Here is a 23,377-nt window from a genome sequence, read left to right on the forward strand (position 1 = left end):
ATGAGGCCGCAAAGAGTTGGACATGACTGAGTGACTGAACTGAACTTAATAGGAATGCAGCTTGAATGTGACTTTAAAAGTTATATGTCTTTCTTTTTATTGGATGTAATAAAGTAGTCTTTTCTTTGAAGTTACTTTCTGTTCTGAGAATCTTGAATATAGAATTTTTATTTTAGACCCCTCTGTTTATCATTTATTCACTGACAACTTTAGAACTCAGTGTCATTTCTCTCCTGTTTCCTAAATTATGGACCTTGGTCCCTAGAAATGTGGAAAGCCTGAGAGAAGGAAGGAACTAAAGGTGAAATATCAAACAAGAGCTAACTATGGAGCGCAAAGATAAGTTATATAATCAAAATCATAGATCAGGACAGAATTATGAGAACACAGGATGCATCCATCCCCTTACCCAAAATGCAGGTCATACATTCATTGGTTTGCTATTTCAGAAGGAACTCTGAAGAGCTTCTCAGGCTGCAATGCCTTCTGTAGATGCTCCTGCTCTCCTTGCTTCAGTTGCTTGTGTTCGACCTTTTGTTATTCAGAACAGAGTCCTCTCCTCACTGGCCACACCCAGAGTTGGAGTTTTTGTATAAATTTCATCCCTGAGATGTCTAATCCTGGTGTGCTGCTTTCTAGGCTCTCCTTACTGTATTTCAAGCATCCTCCAAAATCTTTTTTTTTTTTTTACATCGTGTAGGAATAGAACCCAAGGGCTCTTAGGGGTTAGCCACTTAATGTCTGGGAGTAGTTTCAACTCTAGTCCCAGGGCAGTCCACCAGATGGACAACTTTTCAGCTCAGGATCATGAGGGATTAATTCACCCTTGTGTGATGAATAGTGTTATTCATTAAAGAAAGTTTTGAAGTCTCCCCATCTCAAAATGTATCTTTACTCCATGCCCTTTCCACAGATCCCCCCATTTCCTGCTTCACAAACGTGAGTAACCCCTTTGTGTCATTGCCTTATCCTCACATCCTATATGCATCTCATCTCACTGCAATTTAATTTTTCAACATCACATAGAAATTCCTCCTATTAATGACCTCAATTGCCAAAAATATGGCATAATTTTTAGAACTTAATTTTACCTGAAACTTCTTTATTTTTCTGAATTGATCAGTTCCTCCCTTTGGATCCACTTGCCTTTATTGTCCTTCAAGACATTGTACATTTCAGTTCAGTTCAGTTCAGTTCATTCGCTCAGCCATGTCGGACTCTCTGCGACCCTATGGACTGCACCATGCCATGCCAGGCTTCCCTGTCTGTTAGCAACTACTGGAGTTTACTCAAACTCCTCTTCATTGAGTGGGTGATTCCATCCAACCATCTCATCCTCTGTCATCCCCTTTTCCTCCCACCTTCAGTCTTTCCTAGCATCAAGGTCTTTTCAAATGAGTCAGTTCTTTGCATCAGGTGGCCAAAGTATTGGAGTTTCAGCTACAGCATCAGTCCTTCCAATAATATTCAGGACTGACTTCCTTTAGGATGGATTGGTTTGATCTCCTTGCAATCCAAGGGACTCTCAAGAGTCTTCTCCAACACCACAGTTCAAAAGCATCAATTCTTCGGCTCTCAGCTTTCTTTTTGGTCCAACTCTCACATCCATACATGACTATTGGAAAAACCATACCTTTGACTAGATGGACCTTTTTTGGCAAAGTAATGTCGCTGCTTTTAAATATACTATCTAGGTTTGTTATAGCTTCTCTTCCAAGGAGCAAGCATCTTTTAATTTCATGACTGCAGTCACCATCTGCAGTGATTTTAGATCCCCCCAAAATAAAGTCTCTCCCTGTTTCCATTTTTTCCCATTTATTTGCCATGAAGTGATGGGACGAGATGCCATGATCTTAGTTTTCTGAATGTTGAGTTTTAAGCCAACATTTTCACTCTTCTCTTTCACTTTCATCAAGAGGCTCTTTAGCTCTTCTTCACTTTCTGCCATAAGCATTGTGTCATCTGCGTATCTGAGGTTATTGATATTTCTTCTGGAAAACTTTATTCCAGCTTGTGCTTTATCCAGCCTGGCATTTTGCATGATGTATTCTGCATATAAGTTAAATAAGCAGGGTGACAATATACAGCCTTGACATACTCCTTTCCTGATTTGGAACCAGCCTGTTGTTCCATGTCCTGTTCTAACTGTTGTCTCTTGTTCTGCATACAGATTATTCAGGTAAGGTGGTCTGGTGTTCCCATCTCTAAGAATTTTCCACCGTTTGTTGTGATCCACACTGTCAAAGGCTTTAGCATAGTCAATAAAGCAGAAGTAGATGTTTTCTGGAATTCTCTTGCTTTTTCAATAATCCAATGGATTTGGCAATTTGATCTCTGTTTCCTCTGCCTTTTCTAAATTCAGCTTGAACATCTGGAAGTTCTCAGTTCATGTACTGTTGAAGCTTGGCTTGAAGAATTTTGAGCATTACTTTGCCAGCGTGTGAGAAGAGTGCAATTGTGTGGTAGTTTGAACGTTCTTTGCCATTGCCTTTCTTTGGGATTGGAATGAAAACTGACCTTTTCCAATCCTGTGGCCACTGCTGAGTTTTCCAAATTTGCTGGCCTATTGAGTAAATCACTTTCACAGCATCATCTTTTAGGATTTGAAATAGCTCAGCTGGAATTCCATCACCTCCACTAACTTTGTTCATAGTGATGCTTCCTAAGGCCCACTTGACTTCACATTCCAGGATGTCTGGCTCTAGGTGAGTGATCACACCATAGTGATTATCTGGGTCATGAAGATCTTTTCTGTATGGTTTTTCTGTGTATTCTTGCCACCTCTTCTTAATATCTTCTGCTTCTGTTAGGTCCGTACCACTTCTGTCCTTTAATGTGCCCATCTTTACATGAAGTATTCCCTTGTTACCTCTAATTTTCTTGAAGAGATCTCTTGTCTTTCCCATTCTGTTGTTTTCCTCTATTTCTTTGCACTGATCACTGAGGAAGGCTTTCTTATTTCTCCTTGCTATTCTTTGGAACTCTGCATTCAAATGGGTATATCTTTCCTTTTCTCCTTTTCCTTTAGCTTCTCTTCTTTTCTCAGCGATTTGTAAGGCCTCCTCAGGCAACCATTTTGCCTTTTGGCATTTCTTTTTCTTGGGGATGGTCTTGATCCCTGCCTCCTTACAATGTCATGAACCTCTGTCCATAGTTCTTCAGACAGTCCATCAGATCTAATCCCTTGAATCAATTTGTCACTTCCACTGTATAATCGTAAGGGATTTGATTTACATCATACCTGAATGGTCTAGTGGTTTTCCCTACTTTCTTCAATTTAAATCTGAATTTGGCAATAAGAGGTTCATGATCTGAGCCACAGTCAGCTCCCAGTATTGTTTTTGCTGACTGTATGAAGCTTTTCCATCTTCAGCTGCAACGAGTGTAATCAATCTGATTTTGGTATTGACCATATGGTGATGTCCATGTGTAGAGTCTTCTCTTGTGCTGTTGGAAGAGGGTGTTTGCTATGACCAGTGCGTTCTCTTGGCAAAACTCTATTAGCTTTTTCCCTGCTTCATTTTGTACTCCAAGGCCAAATTTCCCTGTTACTCCAGGTGTTTCTTGACTTCTTACTTTTGCATTCCAATCCCCTATAATGAAAAAGACATCTTTGGTGGGTGTTAGTTCTAGAAGGTCTTATAGGTTTTCATAGAACCATTTAAGTTTAGCTTCTTCAGCATTACTGGTCAGGGCATAGACTTGGATTACTGTGATATTGAATGGTTTGCCTTGGAAACAAACCATTCTGTTGTTTTTGAGATTGCATCCAAGTGCTGCATTTCAGACTCTTGGAGGGCTACTCCATTTCTTCTAAGGGATTTTTGTCCACAGTAGTAGATATAGTGATCATCTGAGTTAAATTCACCCATTCCAGTCCATTTTAATTCGCTGATTCCTAAAATGTTGCCGTTCACTCTTGCCATCTCCTGTTTGACCACTTCCAATTTGCCTTAATTCATGGACCTAACATTCCAAGTTCCTATGCAATATTGTTCTTTATAGCATCAGACTTAGCTTCCAACACCAGTTACATCCACAACTAGGTGCTGTTTTTGCTTTGGCTCTGTCTCTTCATTCTTTATGGATTTATTTTTCCACTGTTCTCCAGTAGCATATTGGGCACCTACTGACCTGGGGAGTTCCTATTTCAGTGTCCTATTTTTTTGCCTTTTCAAACTGTTCATGGGATTCCCAAGGCAAGAATACTGAAGTGGTTTGCCATTCCCTTTTCCAGTGGACCACGTTTTGTTAGAACTCTCCACCGTGACCTGTCCATCTTGGGTGGCCCTACATGGCATGGCTCATAGTTTCACTGAGTTAGACAAGGCTGTGGTTCATATGATCAGTTTTATTAGTTTCTGTGCTTGTGGTTTTCTTTCTGTCTGCCCTCTGATGGATAAGGATAGGAGGCTTATGGAAGCTTTCATATGGCAGAGTCTGACTGAAAGGGAAACTGGATCTTGTTCTGATGGGTGGGGTCATGTGGCCCATCAGATTGGGATTAAATTTTTAATCCAGTTTTCTGTTGATGGGCGGGGCTGGGTTCCCTCCCTGTTGTTTCACCTGAGACCAAATTATGGTGGAGATAATGAAGATAATGGTGACCTCCTTCAAAAGGTCCTGTGCATGCACTGCCACGCTCAGTGCCCCTGACCCTGCAGCAGGCCACCACTGACCCACGCCTCCGCCAGAGACTCTTAGACACCCACAGGCCAGTCTGGGCCAGTCTCTTGTGGGGTCACTGCTTCTTTCTCCTGGGTCATGGTGCACACACGGTTTTGTTTGTGCCCTACAAGAGTCTGTTTCCCCAGCCCTGTGTCATTTCTGGTGGCTCTATGGTGGGGTAAATGGCAACCTCCTTCAAGAGAGCTTATGCCATACCCAGGTCTGCTGCACCCAGAGCCCCTGCCCCTGCGGTAAGCCACTGCTGACCCGTACCTCCGCAGGAGACACTCAAACATTCAAAGGCAGGACTGACTCACTCTCTGGGTTCTCCTGGGGCACACAAGGTTTTGTTTGAGCCTTCTGAGCATCTCTGGCAGGTATGGGGTTTGAGTCTAAATGCAATTTTGCCCCTCCTACCATCTTGCTGGGGCTTCTCCTTTGCCCTTGGATGTGGGGTATTTTTTTTGGTGGGATCCACCATTCTCCTGGTGATGGTTGTTCAGCAGTGAGTTGTAATTTTGGAGTTCTTGCAGGAGAAGATGAGTGAACATCCTTCTACTGCACCATCTTGTACTTTTAGTGTTAATTAAATAGGAGTAAAAGAGTGATATTGAGTTTGTATTCAGATAAAATGCTCTTTAATGAGAGATGTATTCTCTGGTCATTCTATCTAAATTAGCAACTCCAGCTCTATATAATTCTCTGCTTGCATATCTCCATGGCACATAGCATCTCATGACATGCATATTGTAAATCATTTTTTTTTCTTTTTCTCATACTAAAATGTAAGCTCCCCAAGAGTATACTTTTTGCCATTTTTGTTCACTGCTCTAAACCCAGCGCTTAGATTAGTTCCCAGCACTTAGTGGATGTTTGATAAATGTTTGTCAAATGTGTGAATAAATATTGAGAAGAGGCATATGGGAGAAGTCTTAAGGAATTTAAAAGTATGATGATGGTAATTCTGGTCTCATAGAATGAGTTTAGAAGTATTCTGTGTGTGTTGTGCTATGCTAAGTCACTTCAGTCATGTCTGACTCTTTGCGACCCCATGGACTGTAGCCCACCAGGTTCATATGTCCATGGGATTCTCCAGGAAAGAATACTGGAGTGGACTGCCATGACTTCCTCTAGGGAATCTTCTCAACCCAGGGATTGGACCTTAGTCTCTTACATCTCCTGCATTGGAAGGTGAGTTCTTGACCACTAGCGCTGCCTGGGAAGCCCACAAAATATTCTATTATCCTCTATTTTTTGGAATAAGTTAGGAAGGCTCTGTGTTAATTCTTATTTAAACATTTGAGAGAGTTAATCAGTGAAGCCGTCTGGGGTTGGGCTTTTCCTGTTGGAAGATTTTTGATTCCTGAGTCAGCATTTTTACTTGTTATAAGCCTGTTTATGTTTTTGATATCTTGTTGAGCGTATGTTTCTAGAAATTTTTCCCTTTAATGTAGGTTATCAAATTTGCTGGCATGCAATTTTTTATTCTCTTATAATATTTTTAGCTTTTTGTGAGCTTGGTAGTAATGTTCCCATATTCATACTTAATATTAGTCATTTTAGTCTTCTGTCTTTTTATCTTGGTCTTTCCAATTACACCCCTAGCCCTGAGCATGCTTATGGTTTTCGACCTCCCCAGGATACGTGGGAGCTTTTCAGAGCCCTTATTTGCCAAGACATCTCACTCCTCAGCCTTTCCTCCCAAGCATTTGGTGTGTCCATTGTTTTTTTTTTTTTTTTTTTTTTTATTTTTTTCCAGTGGGTTTTGTCATACATTGATATGAATCAGCCATGGATTTACATGTATTCCCAATCCCGATCCCCCCTCCCACCTCCCTCTCCACCCGATTCCTCTGGGTCTTCCCAGTGCACCAGGCCGGAGCACTTGTCTCATGCATCCCACCTGGGCTGGTGATCTGTTTCACCATAGATAGTATACATGCTGTTCTTTTGAAATATCCCACCCTCACATTCCCCCACAAAGTTCAAAAGTCTGTTCTGTATTTCTGTGTCTCTTTTTCTGTTTTGCATATAGGGTTATCGTTATCACCTTTCTAAATTCCATATATATGTGTTAGTATGCTGTAATGTTCTTTATCTTTCTGGCTTACTTCACTCTGTATAATGGGCTCCAGCTTCATCCATCTCATTAGGACTGGTTCAAATGAATTCTTTTTAATGGCTGAGTAATATTCCATGGTGTATATGTACCACAGCTTCCTTATCCATTCATCTGCTGATGGGCATCTAGGTTGCTTCCATGTCCTGGCTATTATAAACAGTGCTGCGATGAACATTGGGGTGCACGTGTCTCTTTCAGATCTGGTTTCCTCAGTGTGTATGCCCAGGAGTGGGATTGCTGGGTCATATGGTGTGTCCATTGTTTGCTTTGACCGTCATTCCTTTCCAAATCACAGAGCCTAACACAATTGTGTTTAAATACTTTTTGCCAAATGCCCTCAAGTAACCTCTACTATATCTTTATAACCTATACTTTATCTGGGGAGAGTTCTGAGTTACGTGAAATAAAGGCAAGCTCTTTGTTTCTGTCTTTCAGGGAGCCACCAGATGGGTTAAAAAATGACAACAATTCTTTGAGAACAAGGTCTGCTCCACTCCTTCCAGGACCACAAGCCCACACAGGGAACACAGGCTGCTCTTTTCAGGATTGTCACTGAGTCACAGAGGGAGAGATGGAGCCTAGGTTAGTTAAAATGCCACAGAGCTCTCCTACTGAGATTCAGTCATCTTTTTAAGATTAAGTGCCTGCAGGCTTTGCTGAGCCTAATCAACTTCTCCAGTACAGCTTTTGCAGCACGTGGTGGCCAGCAGCCCCTCCTAGAAGCTCCCTGTTATGGTTTTGTAGCAGAATGCCTCTGGTAGTATACTTTCTTGTGAACAGTTTTCTCTGGCACCCTGCAAGGCGGATTTCTAGCAAGTTCTGCTGGCACAATGTCACAGCAACTTTCCCATTCAGTGTACCCTCTCCAACAAGGACTGGATCTCAGCCCAGTGGAGCTCCTCTTTCGGAGAATCCATCTCACCTCTAGTGGCAGTGGCTGCTTCTATATCTGCTCTTTATATAATCTTTAGAGTTCTCTCTACTTACTAGGCAATCCCTTGATTTTCCAGTTTCTTGTTATAGTTGATAATTCTTTTTATTTAATATTTCCTGTTCAGATTATATGGCTTCCCTCTCTTTATTGGATAGAGAATGATACATTGGGGAAATGTATACAAAAAGTTATAAACAGTGAATTTGGTAAAGCTTCACAGTGAAACAAAAATAGATTTTCTTAATGTAATTGTGAGCTTTACTAAAAGCTCTAAAATACTTTTGATATAGAAGAGATATGTTCTAGTTCTGTGAAAAATACCATTGGTAGCTTGATAGGGATTGCATTGAATCTATAGATTGCTTTGGGTAGAATAGCCATTTTGACAATATTGATTCTTCCAATCCATGAACACGGTATGTTTCTCCATCTGTTTGTGTCCTCTTTGATTTCTTTCATCAGTGTTTTATAGTTTTCTATGTATAGGTATTTTGTTTCTTTAGGTAGATATACTCCTAAGTATTTTATTCTTTTTGTTGCAATGGTGAATGGTATTGTTTCCTTAATTTCTCTTTCTGTTTTTTCATTGTTAGTATATAGGAATGCAAGGGATTTCTGTGTGTTAATTTTATATCCTGCAACTTTACTATATTCATTGATTAGCTCTAGTAATTTTCTGGTAGAATCTTTAGGGTTTTCTATGTAGAGGATCATGTCATCTGCAAACAGTGAGAGTTTCACTTCTTCTTTTCCTATCTGGATTCCTTTTACTTCTTTTTCTGCTCTGATTGCTGTGGCCAAAACTTCCAACACTATGTTGAATAGTAGTGGTGAGAGTGGGCACCCTTGTCTTGTTCCTGATTTCAGGGGAAATGCTTTCAATTTTTCACCATTGAGGGTAATGCTTGCTGTGGGTTTGTCATATATAGCTTTTATTATGTTGAGGTATGTTCCTTCTATTCCTGCTTTCTGGAGAGTTTTAATCATAAATGAGTGTTGAATTTTGTCAAAGGCTTTCTCTGCATCTATTGAGATAATCATATGGTTTTTATCTTTCAATTTGTTAATGTGGTGTATTACATTGATTGATTTGCGGATATTAAAGAATCCTTGCATTCCTGGGATAAAGCCCACTTGGTTGTGGTGTATGATTTTTTTAATATGTTGTTGGATTCTGTTTGCTAGAATTTTGTTAAGGATTTTTGCATCTATGTTCATCAGTGATATTGGTCTGTAGTTTTCTTTTTTTGTGGCATCTTTGTCTGGTTTTGGAATTAGGGTGATGGTGGCCTCATAGAATGAGTTTGGAAGCTTACCTTCATCTGCAATTTTCTGGAAGAGTTTGAGTAAGATAGGTGTTAGCTCTTCTCTAAATTTTTGGTAGAATTCAGCTGTGAAGCCATCTGGTCCTGGGCTTTTGTTTGCTGGAAGATTTTTGATTACAGTTTCGATTTCCTTGCTTGTGATGGGTCTGTTAAGATCTTCTATTTCTTCCTGGTTCAGTTTTGGAAGGTTATACTTTTCTAAGAATTTGTCCATTTCATCCAAGTTGTCCATTTTATTGGCATAGAGCTGCTGGTAGTAGTCTCTTATGATCCTTTGGATTTCAGTGTTGTCTGTTGTGATCTCTCCATTTTCATTTCTAATTTTGTTAATTTGGTCCTTCTCTCTTTGTTTCTTAATGAGTCTTGCTAATGGTTTGTCAATTTTGTTTATTTTTTCAAAAAACCAGCTTTTAGCTTTGTTGACTTTTGCTATGGTCTCTTTAGTTTCTTTTGCATTTATTTCTGCCCTGATTTTTAAGATTTCTTTCCTTCTGCTAACCCTGGGGTTCTTCATTTCTTCCTTCTCTAATTGCTTTAGGTGTAGAGTTAGGTTATTTATTTGGTTTTTTTCTTGTTTCTTGAGGTAAGCCTGTAATGCTATGAACCTTCCCCTAAGCACTGCTTTTACAGTGTCCCATAGGTTTTGGGTTGTTGTGTTTTCATTTTCATTCATTTCTATACATATTTTGATTTCTTTTTTGATTTCTTCTATGATTTGTTGGTTATTCAGAAGCGTGTTATTTACACCATGGAATATTACTCAGCCATTAAAAAGAATTCATTTGAACCAGTCCTAATGAGATGGATGAAACTGGAGCCCCTTATACAGAGTGAAGTAAGCCAGAAAGATAAAGAACATTACAGCATACTAACGCATATATATGGAGTTTAGAAAGATGGTAATGATAATCCTATATGCAAAACAGAAAAAGAGACACAGAAATACAGAACAGACTATTGAACTATGTGGGAGAATGTGAGGGTGGGATATTTCAAAAGAACAGCATGTATACTATCTATGGTGAAACAGATCACCAGCCCAGGTGGGATGCATGAGACAAGTGCTCGGGCCCGGTGCACTGGGAAGACCCAGAGGAATCGGGTGGAGAGGGAGGTGGGAGGGGGGATCAGGATGGGGAATACGTGTAAATCTATGGCTGATTCATATTAATGTATGACAAAACCCACTGAAATGTTGTGAAGTAATTAGCCTCCAACTAATAAAAAGTTAAAAAAAAAAAAAAAATAAAACCAGTTCTGTTGACTCAAAAAAAAAAAAAAAAGAAGAGATATGTTTCACATTAATCATCAACAATGACTTGAGACTAAAATTCCAAATGATTTCAGCAAAATTCAGTGTTCTAGTTATCTATGCTTTGTACAAGCACAGAGTGTAAAACAATACCTATTTTATCACTCTCACAAATTCTGAGGGTCAGGAATTCAAGAAGAGTGCAGTGGAGAGGTTTTCTTTTTACTCCATGTATCTGAAACCTCAGCTCAGGAGCCTCAAATAGCTGGGGGTGATCAAATTCCCAGGGTTGGAATCACTTACAGCCTTGGTTCCTGGACTGATACAATTTCAAAGCTGGGCTCAGCTGAGATTGCTGACTGGAACACCTACCCATGGCCTCGTCATGTGGCTTAGACTTCTTTTTGCATGACGGTGGGATTTTTAGTGGGAGCATCCAGGGACCAAACGTTACAAGAGGCACAAGTGGATGCTGGATGTGTTTTCCTGGCCTGGACTTCTGTCACAGTCTATTAGCTGTAAGTGAATCACTAAGGCCAGCTCAGATTCAAGGTGGTGGGCAGTAATTAGATTCAACTTCTCGATGGGGAATTTCCTGGTTACATTGCAACAGAGTCTGAGGGATGGAGATGTTGCAGTCATCTTTGTAATATGCCACACCCAGTGAGAAGCTTGATAGGGAATAAAAGGAACAGAAAAATGCTTTACGTTCTTATCTTGAGCTTAGTATTAGAAGGACAAAACACTGAATCACTACTATATGATTTGGAATAATACAGAAATATAAAGTTGAAAGTGTCCCTAAAGTTATGAATATAATAACCAGTCAAGCAGATAAATCTGGTAAAACTTCTAAGTCAAAGAAATGGATATATAGGGAGATCTTTCCTAATAGCTCAGTTGGTATAGAATCTGCCTGCAATGCAGGAGGCCACAGTTTCATTCCTGGGTCGGGAAGATCTGCTGGAGAAGGGATAGGCTACCCACTCCAGTATTCTTGGGCTTCCCTTGTGGCACAGATGGTAAATAATCTGCCTGCAATGTGGGACACCGGTGTTCAATCCCTGGGTCTGGAAGATCCCCTGGAGAAGGGAAAGGCTACCTTCTCCAGTATTCTGACCAGGAGAATTCCATGGATTGTAGAGTCCATGGGGTTGCCAGAGTTGGACATGACTGAGAGATTTTCACTCATGAAATGGATCAATTCAGCAAAAGTCAGAAGTAAAAAAAACAAACAAGAAAACATAATGAAAATAAATGATGACAAAGGCAGCCACAAATATGGAATTATGATAAATGTGGCTAGGCTGAATCTCCCTACTTAAGTGGTAAGTCTCTCAGATTAGGTTAAATAATAAAGATGCAGCTAATGCTGAGAGTTGGACTATAAAGGAAGCTGAGTGCCGAAGAATTGACGCTTTTGAACTGTGGTGTTGGAGAAGACTCTTGAGAGTCCCTTGGACTGCAAGGAGATCCAACCAGTCCATCCTAAAGGGGATCAGTTCTGGGTGTTCATTGGAAGGACTGATGTTGAAGCTGAAACTCCAAACTCCAAACACCTGATGCGAAGAACTGACTCATTGGAGAAGACCCTAATGTTGGGAAAGATTGAGGGCAGAAGGAGAAGGGGATGACAGAGGATAAGTTTGTTGGATGGCATCACTGACTCAGTGGACATGGGTTTGGGTGGACTTTGGGAGTGGTGATGGACACGGAGGCCTGGCATGCTGTGGTTCATGGGGTCACAAACAGTCGGACACGACTGAGTGACTAAACTGAACTAAACTGAATGCCGTTTTGAAAAGAGAGGCCCAAATTAAAATATCAACTGGATATGAAAATAAATGTGTGAGAAAAGATAAATAGGCAATTAAAAATAAAATAGTGTGACAGTATTAAATTCATATAAAGCAAAACAAATGTGTAGATGTAATATACATGACAAAGAGGAATAGTTCATGAAGATTAAACAGCATAATTAACTGCTCTGATCTTTCTGTCATGTCAGACATTTTGCTGAGACTCCAGGTTGCATGTTGGATGTTCATGTATTTTTGAAAAGAATTGAGAGACACATCACCACAGCAATTGTTGGCAATGATCTGCAATATGGGCTCCTACACATAGACTCACACTGTGTAGAATTGTTTTCGATCAGAATCAGTGGCCACTGTCCAACAAGAGTGAAGCAGGAGCTCCTTTTGGAGGAAACTTGTAGCCTTTGTTCTTGAGTAGGTTTCTAGGCATAACTCTTAGGCTGGCCTGTCTCACATGGTGGACTGCCTGCCTGCAGGCCTGCTGTGCTGCCCAGCAGCTACTTCCCTGGTGGGGTGAGCTCATGGTTTCTGATGTTGTTTCAGTCTGAGTGTTGTCTTCCAAGAAGTTGTTTTCCAAGATGGACTCACATGCATACTTCCTGAGGTCTTTCTCCGGACCGTGGTCTAGGGTATTTTCTTTGTACAAATGATTCAGCAGACTGTGTTATGCTTCTCTGAATCACTGCATCATGGATAAAGTGTTTATCAAGAATCTAGCAGAGGAAATGGCAACCTACTGTAATAGTCTTGCTGGGAAAATCTCATGGACGAGGAGCCTGAGGGTTATGGTCTATGGGGTCACAAAGAGTTGGACACAACTGAGTGACTGAGTACACCCACACATCTTGTACAGAGCTCTGTACTAAACTCAGAGAACATACAAAATGATCAAGGATCAGAGTTCTTGAATGCAAAAGTGTGTGTTTTTGTTAGATGTTCAAAAAATAAAATTAGATTTAAATAACTGGTTATTTGGAACTACTTTTCTAAGGCATTTCTGGGGCCATTTTCTTCTTTTCCTAGGAAGAAAATTTTGCTACACAATTAGATAATTTTTTCCCCGTGAATATATCATATCTCAAAGCATGTTTTCTTTATTATCTCTTGATTATCTGATTGTCACAGCAAGCTGTGATTTCTAACATTTTTTTCCTGTTAAGAGACAAAGGCAGATTACAACCCAGGTCTATTAAGAGCTAAAACTTCTGATTATTATGACTTTTAAGTTGAAGAACTGAAGCATAGTGAGGTTTCATAAGTTGCTCAAAATCATGCAGAAATTTTGGAACACAGCAAGACTAAGAGGGAGAACCGTGCGAAGGTTATGCAATCAAACTTCCGATCTCTTGAATCCCAGCTCTCACGCTTGATAACTACTGGCAGAGGCAAGTTCTATAATCCCCGCCCCCCCAACCCCTCTCCCACTACCCCCCCTCCCCGGTCCACGAGGACTTCCCTCGTGGCTCAGATGGTAAAGCATCTGCTTACAATGTGGGAGACCCGGGTTCGATCCCTGGGTTGGGAAGATGCCCTGGAGAAGAAAATGGCAACCCACTCCAGTACTCTTGCCTGGAAAATCCCATGGGTGAAGGAGCCTGGTAGGCTACAGTCCATAGGGTTGCAGAGTCGGACACTACTGAGCGACTTCACTTTCACTTTTCACTTTCCCTCCACCCCCAGTGCCCCAGTTTCCTTAGTTGTAAATTGAGAATAATATTGTACCAGCCTCACAGGGTTGTTGTATTAAATCAGATGATATATATGTATATATAAATGTAATATCTAATATGTATGTCTCAGTTTTTTGGCCTATAAGAAGTACTCAGCACTTATTATACATTAATTAAAAATAATACTTATTATAGATGCTATTGAGGTTTTCTGGCACAAAACTTTTCTCTGTCCCTTCTTAATAAGCATATATTTAAAACTTTTTCTTGTTATGAAAATTACATAGGAAAAACACAAATATCTAGCAGTTCAAGTAAATTTATATGAATGTTTTTAAGGACTCCATTTTCTATTAACAGTAATGTTACAATGAACTCGTGAATACATTTTTGCTTACATTGAAACTATTTCTTCTGGCTATTTTTCTCAAAATAGAATTATGAATAAACAAATTTGAACATTTATGAACATTTGATAAATTTTGTCAAATTTCTTTTGGGGACATTTGGATCAATTTACAGTCTTAGTCACTGTGTAAGAGTATCGGTCTCAGGTAGACACAGAGGACAGACATGTGGACATAGCAGGGGAAGGAGGAGAACTGAGAGAGTAGCACTGAAACATATACATTCCCACAGGTAAAACAGATAGCTAGTGCAGAGTCATTGTATAACACAGGGCGCTCAACCTGGTGCTCTGTGACAACTTACAGCGGTGAGATGGGGTGGGGCCAGGGAGGGAGGCTCAGGAAAGAAGGGACATACGTATACTTCTGGCTGATCCATGTTGTAAAGCAATTATCCTCCAATTAAAAATAAGTTAAAAAAAGAGTATCAATCTCAGGGTGGCATCAGTTGTCAGGGACCTTACATTTTTCTATTCTTATGTTATATTAGTAGGAAATTTTATTGTAATTTCCTATGTATATTTTAATTAGTGAGACTGACAGTGTTTATGATTTTATTGCCCATTTTTTTTTTCTAGTAAGAGATAAAGGCAGATTACAACCCAGGTCTATTGAGAGCTAAAACTTCTGTCCTTACCTAACACCTTAATAGCCTTCTAAAACTGGAGTTGGATTTCCTTAGTAGTGGAGTGGATATGAATCTACCTGCCAATGTAGGGGACATGGGTTCGATCCCTGATCTGAGAAGATTCCACAGGCTGAGGAACAACTAAGCCCCTATGCCACAACTTCTAAGCTCAAGCTCTAGTGCCCATAAGCCACAACTAATGAGCCTGTGTGCCACAACTCCTGAAGCCCACGCACCTCGAGCTGGCGCTTCACAACAGCAGAAGCCATGGCAACGAGAAGCCCGTGCAGGGCAATGAAGAGTAACCTCCTCTCACAGCAACTAGAGAAAGCCCGTGTGAAGCAACAAAGACCCAGTGTGACAAAAATAAAATAAAATTAAAAAAATAAAATGAAGTAAAACTGGAGTTAATTGGTTGACTCGTCTTCATGCAGCCCAAGCAGCCTCTGGATGCTCAGTGTGAGCTCACGCATCCTAAGTGCATAGATCATGGGGTTGAGTGCAGAGGGATGATGTTGTGTAGCACATTGAGGAGTACAGGGATAATAGGAAGCTTTTTTATCTGCAAGGTGTGTGTCAGATAGCACAATGACACCTGTGTAGAGGAAGAAGATGAGGATGATGTGGGAGCTGCTGGTGCTCAGAGCTTTTGACATTACTTCTGGTGATATCAGTCTCAGCACAGAATCAAGGATTAAAGCACAGGAAGAAACAACCAGAGGCATGTCACTCCCTGTCAGGATCCATGCTAAGATCAGTTGGTAAAATTTGTTCACAATGATGTCATCACAAGCCAGGTTGGCAACCCCCAAGTTAGAGCATAGGCAGTGGTCAGTTTCATTCCTGGAATAGTAATGTCTCTGGACAGCCAGTATAGGCACTGGGATGGTCAACAGGCTCTTCCTGAGCGCCATGAACCCTGTGACTTTGACCAAAAAACCTTTAGTGACTATGGAGAGGTATTGAAGGGGGTGAGAGATGGTGTGTATTTGTCCACTGCCATGCAGAGGAAGATAGTAGATTCCATGCAAACGAAACAGTGGATGGCACAGATCTGAGCAAAACACTTAGGGAGGTGAATGGCCTTGGCATCAAACCAGAAGATAGTCAAAATCTTAGGCATGATGCTGGTAGCCAGGCTAATGTCCACAGCTGTCAATATGCCCGGAGAAAGGTCATGGGCTCATGCAGCGAGAGCTCATGTTGGATGGTGATCGTGATGAGATGGGTACCAAAGACTAAAAAGTAGAGCATAGCCAGGGGCAGGGAGAGCCAGTGCTGCCAATCATGAGTGCCTGGGAGCCCCATCAAGACGAACTGGGAAATCTGGAGGCTGGAACTGTCGGTAACACTGGTAGTAGTATCTATGGGATAGGTGCCCTATTCTTGGTTGTTATTCAGTCACTCAGTTGTGTCTTACTTTTTGCGAATCCGTGAACTGCAGCACACATTTCCCTGTCCTTCACCATCTCCTGGAGCTTGCTCAAACTCAGGTCCATTGAGTCAATGATGCTATTCTTGGTGGCTGTCCATAAAACAGAAACAAGAAAGAGGTTGCATTTGAAAGTTCAGCTGAGGGTCCTGATTAGAGACTGCCACCAACGACACAATTTCTTTTATTCATGAATGACCCCCAACTTTCTTTTGGCTCTGGGAAATATTCCACAGAGGAGCAATAAGGAAAGCCCAAGTTAATTCCAAACAGAAATGTTTGAATACCTATTTGTCATCACTACTTGTATGTCTACATGTCCAACTATATCAACAATAAACAATTATCTGTTATCTAACAGATAACAAATATTAATATTTTTTACTCCCTTTTTTTGTTTTATATTTAAGCAATTATATCCTACAAAATAATTTTCTATCTTGCCTTTGTCTCTTAGTAGTATGCTCTAAGACATAAAATAGGCAGTAAAAATTTACTGCATGGATGAATAAATGAACCATGATTTTTAAGTATCATTAAAAGCGATGTGAAATCTCAATTTCTGTATTTCTATATTTGGCTCTTTCATATATTGTTCAGCAGTATTTTACTTTTCAGATTATTTCCTTTGAGTAGAATTTCAAAAATGATACAAAGGTGATCTGTGCAAAGGGCATATCATGTGTGTGTGCTCAGTCCCTCAGTCATGTCTGACTCTTTGCAACACCATGGACTGTAGCCTGCCAGGCTCCTCTGTCCATGGGTTTCTCTAGGCAAGAATATTGGAGTGGGTTGCCATTTCCTCCTCCAGGAGATCTTTCCAACCCAGGGATCGAACCCAAGTCTCCTGTGGCTCCTGCATTGGCAGGCAGATTCTTTACTACTGAGCTACCTGGGAAAGGGCATAGCCATGTTAAAATTTTACTTTTAATAGTATTCTGATATTCTTAGTGTCACACATGCAGATGGGAAAAAAATCAAATAACATTAAAAAGTAAAACAATGGAAAGTAAGACTCCTGTGTTTGGGCCTCCCAAATCCCTTCTCTTTCACCAGAGGCAGCCAGTAATACCAGTTTTTGGGGAATCTTTCTAGAGATAGTTTTTGCATCTATAGTTTTTGTATATATTTTCTCATAAAAGACAAAAACAAATGTTAGCATACTAATCATTCTCTTCTTATTGTTTCCTCTTCTTTTCTTTTTTAACTTGTCTCAGAGACCACTCCATATCATGTTATAGATATGCCTCATTGGTAAGTTGAATGATTTTGTACCACATAAACGTCCGATATCTTAATGAGAACTTTTGAAAGGCATGCAATTTTTTTCCAGTATTTTCTATGGTAAAACACGATCCAATAAAAGTACTGTTCATATATATTTAAACATATATGTAAGTTTACCCATAATTTCCACATTACTGGGTGAAATGGACCAAAAAAAATGATTTCAATTGATAATTGCTAAACTGTCTTTCAAAGAGGTTTTTCTACCCCTTTGTGACAACATGGGCTTTTATATTTTTGACAGACACTGAAATGTTGCTTCATAGATACACAGTAATACTTTACACATCCAGAATTTGTTTATGAGTGTCTATTTCATCACATCCATGCCATAATTAAAAATTTCAATTTAAAAATCTTTATTAATAGAATAAGTAAAAATTGATATCATAATTTTGGTTTACCTTTCTCATCATTGTTTTTTGAACTTTGACTAATTTTTTAACTTTGACATTTTAAAAGATCTTTTTCCCCCATTTACATACTTAGGTAATTTTCTATTTTGGCTTTATGTACAGCCCATCCTTTATGTATATGGCTTTATGTACAACCCATCTGCATCATGATGCAGAGTACATCATGAGAAACACTGGGCTGGATGAAGCACAAGCTGGAATCAAGATTGCCGGGAGAAATATCAATAACTTCGGATATGCAGATGACACCACCCTTATGGCAGAAAGCAAAGAAGAACTAAAGAGCCTCTTGATGAAAGTGAAAGAGGAGGGTGAAAAAGTTGGCTTAAAACTCAACATTCAGAAAACTAAGATCATGGCATCTGGTCCCATCACTTCATGGAAAATAGATGGGGAAACAGTAGAAACAGTGACAGACTTAATTTTTTTTTGGGTTACAAAATCACTGCAGATGGTAACTGCAGCCCTGAAATTGAAAGGCGCTTGCTCCTTGGGAGAAAAGTTATGACCAACCTAGACAGCATATTAAAAAGCAGAGACATTACTTTGCTGACAGGTCCATCTAGTCAAAGCTATGGTTTTTCCAGTAGTCATGTATGAATGTGAGATTTGGATGAGAAAGAAAGCTGAGTTTCCAAAAGTTTCCTTTTGGACCATAAAGGAAATCAGTCCTGAATATTCATTGGAAGGACTGATGCTGAAGCTGAAACTCTAATACTTTGGCCACCTGATGTGAACAGCTGACTCATTAGAAAAGACCCTGACACTGGGAAAGATTGAAGGCAGGACGAGAAGAGGACAACAGAGGATGAGATAGTCAGATTGCATCACTGACTCAACAGACATGAGTTTGAGCAAGCTCTGGGAGATGGTGAAAGACAGGGAAGCCTGGCATGTTGCAGTCCATGGGGTCACAAAGAGTCAGACATGGCTGAGTGACTGAACAACAACAGATAACTAAATCATTGTTGCAGCCCTATTCAGTAAATAAACCTTCCCATTACTTTGCAATGCACTTTTTTTGTCAAATATTAAATTCAAACATATTCAAGGATCATTGCCTGACCAGTCAGTTTCCTCTGTTTTTAATGCCAGTACTAATTGAATTAATGTATTTACCACATGATGGAGGAGGATTTTACTAATAATTTTGGACAATTTTTTCAATTAAAAAAGACTGGTTTTATTATATTGAAACATACAAAGTAATATGGAAGAACTGATTATCTTTATCCCATTGATTCTTTCCATTCAGAAATTTAATGGAAATTTCTGTCATAAGTGTCATAAGTAGTTTTAGAATTTTTTACCTTATATTTCTCTTTTATCTCTTTATCTTTCCAAATTATTATTATTTTAAAAACCTTCAGGTCATTATTGCTTTCTAAAACATTTCACAAAACATAACTATTTTACACTACTGCTTTCCAAAGCTACTAATTATTTAGGACATTCTCCTTGGTATTGTTTTTTTTTTTTTTTTTCAGGAAGATGCATTGCTAAAATTTCACTGGGATAACTTTAATTAATGTAAGCTCTTATTTATATTTTTCATCCTTTAAAAATGTTTATAATTTTCTAAACAATATAAAGAAACACTGATGGTGAACATCCTTGTCTAGATCTGGACTTTAAATAGAATGCCAATGGAGCTTTCCTCAGTGTGGTGCTGTTGGGTCAGTTCAGTTCAGTTCACTCACTCAGTCATGTCCGACTCTTTGCGACCCCATGGACTGCAGCACACCAGGCTTCCCTGTATATCACCAACAAGCAAGTTTGAGCTTGCTCAAACTCATGTCCATTGAGTCAGTTATACCCTCCAATCATCTCATCCTATGTCGTCCCCTCTCCTCCTCCCACCTTCAATCTTTCCCAGCATCAGAGTCTTCTCCAATGAGTCAGTTCTTTGCATCAGGTGGCCAAAGTATTGGAGTTTCAGCTTCAGCATCAGTCTTCCCAATGAATATTCAGGACTGATTTCCTTGAAGATTGACTGGTTTGATCTTCTTGCAGTCCAAGGGACTCTCAAGAGTCTTCTCTAACACCACAGTTCAAAAGCATCAGTTCTTTGGCACTCAGCTTTCTTTATGGTCCAAACCTCACATCCATACATGACTACTGGAAAAACCATAGCTTTGACTAGATGGACCTTTGTCAGCAAAGTAATGTCTCTGCTTTTTAATATGCTGTCTAGGTTGGTCATAACTTTTCTCCCAAGGAGCAAATGTCTTTTAATTTCATGACTGCAGTTACCATATGCAGTGATTTTGGAGCCCAAGAAAATAAAATTTGTCTCTGTTTCCATTGTTTCCCCATCTATTTGACATGAATTGATGAGATCAGCTGCCATGATCTTAGTTTTTTGAATAGTGAGTTTTAAGCCAACTTTTTCACTCTCCTCTTTCACTTTCATCAAGAGGCTCTTTATTTAGTTCTTGACTTTCTGACATAAGGGTGGCATCATCTGCATATGAGGTTATTGATATTTGAATCCTTTTTGGATAAACAGTTTTAACTCTTTTGGTGATTTTAGGTCTAATTCTTGATTTGGTTTTTTAAAATCAGAAATGAGTGAATTAAATCACTATCTCTGTTCAGGCTCTTGTATCTGTAATTTAAACAGAATGCTGTCCTGCTTTCACCATCCTTTCAGCATTTACTGCATGCCTCCCCTGTGTCATGCTCCAAGAGGCAGCAATTCTGGGACTCTTTCCTCCGGGAGGGGTTTCTATTCTTTCTAATATGTACACTTCTCTCACTGTTTTTCAGACCTCAAGCCTTTGTCTTTATACAGATCTTGAGAGAAAAGAGGGCCAGAATGGCAATGATCAAACTAAGGAAACAAAGTGAGAACATCGAGTGAGGAGGAAGAGAGAGGCTGGACAACCAGAACAGAGCTAGCACACATGGCAGGAAATCAGCCTCCTCCTCTCACCTCGGCTTCCTGGTCACTCCCTGCTAGGAGGTCTTGGAGAGATCCTCTGCATATGGAACTGCCTTCTGTTGCTGTTGTTCAGTTGCTCATTATGTTGACCCTTTGTGACCCCGTGGACTGCAGCACCGCAGGCTTCCCTGTCCTTCACTATCTCGCGGAGATTGCTCAAACTCCTGCCCATGGAGTCAGTGATGCCATCCAACCATCCCAGTGAGTCAGCTCTTCGAATCAGGTGGCCAAAGTATTGGTGCTTCAGCTTCAGCATCAGTTCTTCTGATGAATATTCAGGGTTGATTTCCTTTAGGATTGACTGGTTTGATCTCCTTGCTGTTCAAGGAACTCTCAAGAGTCTTCTCCAGGACCTCAGTTCAAAAGAAGCAATTCTTTGCTGTTCAGGCTTCTTAATGGTTTCTGTTCTCTTGGCTACACTCTTGCTTTTGCTGCAAAGAGTACATCCTTTGCTCTCCCCTGGCACCTGGGTTGTTGCATAGATTGGAACTTGGAGGTGCCCTGGATCCTTTATTTTACTCCCTCAGTCCTCCAAGAAGCTCTCGCTAATCTTTTTTACTGTGTGCATCAAAACTTGATGTTTTCTCACTGTAGCCTGGAAAGGCCTTCAACAGTCTTAGGAGCATATCAAGCTCATCTCAGGGAAGAGAAGTACTCAGGCCTCAGTCCCTTGGGAAGCACTATTAGTACTCATCTCTGCTGATGAAGGTTTAGAAAGAGGAGTTTTTCCATCTGTATGACTCCACCAAGGCCGGCCCCTCCCCGCAGACACAATTTTCTTCACCCTCCATAGGGACTATTTTCCAGAAGATGTATTCTCTCTGTTTTGTGTTTTATTACCATTTCTTCTCTCATGGGTTATCTCTCCCATATAAGAGCATGTTTATACTTCCTCTCCTAGATACATTCTATCTGACTCCCCCACCCCCAGATCCACTTGCTCTGTTCCCAGAGAGGCTAAAGTCTATTGCCTCTGGATGTTGTTAGGTTTGGCTAATAGGAAGAACTGGCAGTTGATCAGAAGCAGAAGAAGGACAAGTTGAGGGATTTATCCCTCTGAGTTGTCCCTTACAAGTCCACTCACTGTTCTGTAGTGCCTGGGGCCTCTCCTAAGGCCACTGCTCCCATGAGGTGATTCCCTTGATGACTCTGTCAATAGTGAGCTCTCCATTGCTGTCCAGCCTAGGGAGGGTAATGTCTTTGATGTTACCAGCCCTGGTGTATTTCGCCACCCCTGCTTTATTATTATTGTTTCTAACTCTTCCCATGTATTTTGACTGTTCTCTTCATTATACTCTCTTCAATCTTTCCTTTTGCATGTGTCATCTGTTTCCTGTTAGGACTTTGACTAATATACCTCCTGATCTCAACTTTCTCCCACCTTGCACCCTTGTCCTAAATTTGCTCCCTCTCTTTCCTTTCCTACAAATTCCTAAAGCATTTCTCTCAGTGTAGCTCCCAGTTCCTTACCTCTCATATTCTTTGAAATCTACTTGAGATTTGTATTCTCCTATTTTCCTACTAAACCAAAATGTATCAAATTTTAAAAACTTTTTATTTTGTACTGGTGTGTAGCCAATTAACAATGTTGTGATAGTTTCAGGTGGACTGCAAAGGGACTCAGGTTTGATTCATGGGAAGTAGACAATGAAACAGTTGAGGGTGCAAGAAGTTTATTAGGTATCAGAAACCATGGAAAAGCAGGGAGAAGGAAAGACTGGGTAAACGGAGAAGTAGATTGTGATGCAGGTGTGAGAGGGCCTCAGTCAACTGACTCAGAGCTCTAGAGGGGATAGAATAACATCTTTCTCCAAATGACACAAGAATATGGGAGGTTGTTGACACCAGTGGATATGACCAGTGGATATATATGGCACTGGAAAGCCAGAGACAAGAATTTCCATGGATATTTTGATATGGCACTCAACCTAATCTTACAAATTGATACTTTCCCACATATTTGTTAATAAAAATACCTAAAGAGAAGAATCAGATTGATGAATTTAAGCTATGTAAGCAGTATATATTATAAGGCTATAATAATTGACACAGTGTAGTACAGGAAAAAGAAAAAAATATTATTAAAAAGAAGAGAGAGCTGAAAGATAAACCTACATGTATGTGAACACAAAGCAAAGCAGTGTGGGAAAGCGCAGTCTTTTTTCTAAAAGGTACAAGGTCTATAGGCTGCCCACAGGCAAAAGTAAACCTCGATCCCTAGCCACATAAAAGTAATTTTGAGAATAAATGTGAAAGGCTAAAAACAATAAAAGCTCTAAATGATAGCATAGAAGAATATATTCATAACCTTGGGGTAAATGAAAATTTCTTAAATAGCTCATAAAAAAGGACTAAAAGTAAAGGAAATGATTAATAAAACTGGATTTTTTTTACCTAAAATTTTTCATTTCTCTTTAGTAAATATTTAGGCATGGACACTCCAATGTTCATTGCAGTACTATTTACAAAAGCCAA

At 39.9% G+C, this 23,377-nt stretch overlaps 1 pseudogene; it reads right to left on the reverse strand.

Annotated features, from left to right (window-relative positions):
* Nucleotides 1-15,230: 15,230 nt before the first annotated feature.
* On the reverse strand, nucleotides 15,231-17,663 carry LOC122701941 (annotated as a pseudogene).
* Between the last annotated feature and the right edge of the window lie 5,714 nt (nucleotides 17,664-23,377).

Source organism: Cervus elaphus, chromosome 1 (assembly GCF_910594005.1).
Source record: "Cervus elaphus chromosome 1, mCerEla1.1, whole genome shotgun sequence".
NCBI lineage: Eukaryota > Metazoa > Chordata > Mammalia > Artiodactyla > Cervidae > Cervus > Cervus elaphus.